This window comes from Mizuhopecten yessoensis, unplaced genomic scaffold (genome assembly GCF_002113885.1).
Source record: "Mizuhopecten yessoensis strain PY_sf001 unplaced genomic scaffold, ASM211388v2 scaffold4899, whole genome shotgun sequence".
Lineage (NCBI taxonomy): Eukaryota > Metazoa > Mollusca > Bivalvia > Pectinida > Pectinidae > Mizuhopecten > Mizuhopecten yessoensis.
The window spans coordinates 598,771-600,397 of record NW_018405777.1 but is presented as its reverse complement, the minus strand read 5'-3'; positions in this window follow the sequence as shown (position 1 = coordinate 600,397).

Genomic DNA, 1,627 nt, shown 5'->3' with positions numbered 1-1,627 from the left:
CGATACATAAAATCTTCAACTATTAGAATTCTAGAAATGATGGCGAAATACTCGACAATTGTCACTAAACACATACATCATAATTATGGAGAATTAAGATAAAACAATGTTTATTTTTTCTTTCTTTCAAAAAAACGTTTTACAGCGACGTTAAACAAAAAGTTTTGCTGTTTTTAATATTCTTACTTATATACAATGAAAGACGACGTGTATAACAGTTGTTTCCCTTTAATTCTCTCAGAAGTCATATTTCACCGAAAATGACCCTCACTGAGAAAAATACACAGAGGATGTAATTGGTGATTAAGACCAATTAGTCGCGAAAAAATGCTTCGTCCGTGCTTCATTTTCCCAGCTAGTTAATTCACTACGCGACTGCATTTTGTCATTTTCACTGCCCAGTTAATAGCGAAGAGTGCTTTGTAAGGGGAATAATTGGATCAACTTTCGGTTGGATTTTTCGTTTAAGACAAGTCAGCTATTGAGGCTCTCTATGGGAGATAAATATTGGTATTTTTTCTTCTGTCTAATTTCCGTATTCTACAGTGTTATCTCTGCCCGACTTTTAAGCAAGAATGCGTGAACAGTTTCATATTCTGTATATTCCGTAAAACGAAACTAAATGTAGATGATGTGACGTCATATGTATGATACAATTATTTAAATAAAAAACCACGGACCCGGAATATTTTCAATAAAGATGGAACAATTTTCTTATATCAGGTTTCCAGAAATATTTTCTTATTTTTGTTTGTTACAAGTCTCAAAAAAGGAAAATCTTATAAAAATACACCAGTATGTATTCGTTGTCATACTCACTATTTATATTAATCCTCAAAATATGTATACTTTTATTTATTAATTTTTGGATAATAATGAAAGATATATCCAGCCGTTAAGATCAAATAAAACCGTACAAAACATTTTTATCCGTTACACAAACACCCTATGTAGCCTCACCGACCCTCCAATCAAACGTGAGAAATAAGCAATCGTCATCAAAGCAATCACACGGAACAAACGTTTGGATGATGAGGAGTAGAACTGCTTGCTGATCATTCGGAATGCCTCGTGACATGTCGACCTCCCATCGTAAATGATTAATGGAATAATAGATCAGTACGTAGCACTGTCATTCACAATCCCGGGCTAATCTTTCAAATATTGACAAGTTCAGATTAGATAATGCTGGTCGATGTAGCTGCAGCGAGGTATCCACGTTTAATTTGACACAATGAGGTGATAATTGAAGAATGAAACTGTTTTGCAATCTTCGGCTCTGCTTCGACACAATGTCACAAGGTCCCGCGCCTGCTCAACGACATTATGAACTATACTTTTTTTTATTTTCTTTCTCCTTAGTTTTGTCATCTTAGTCATACTGGCGATTGCTTGAGTCCGACATGAGAAGTGTGAATATTTACTGATTCTCGTCCCTCTTCGCCGGTATATACTCTCCAATTCGATCAGACCTGGGTGATTCTGGTTCCGGGCCCACCAGCATACAATGGTGTTATTAGTAGACACTGAAGGCAACTTTCCTCCATTACTTCGACACGTGGACCTAAATCAGGTCTGGTTCAGGATTACTGCAACATTCTTGATATTTCCCGTCGAGATAAATTGA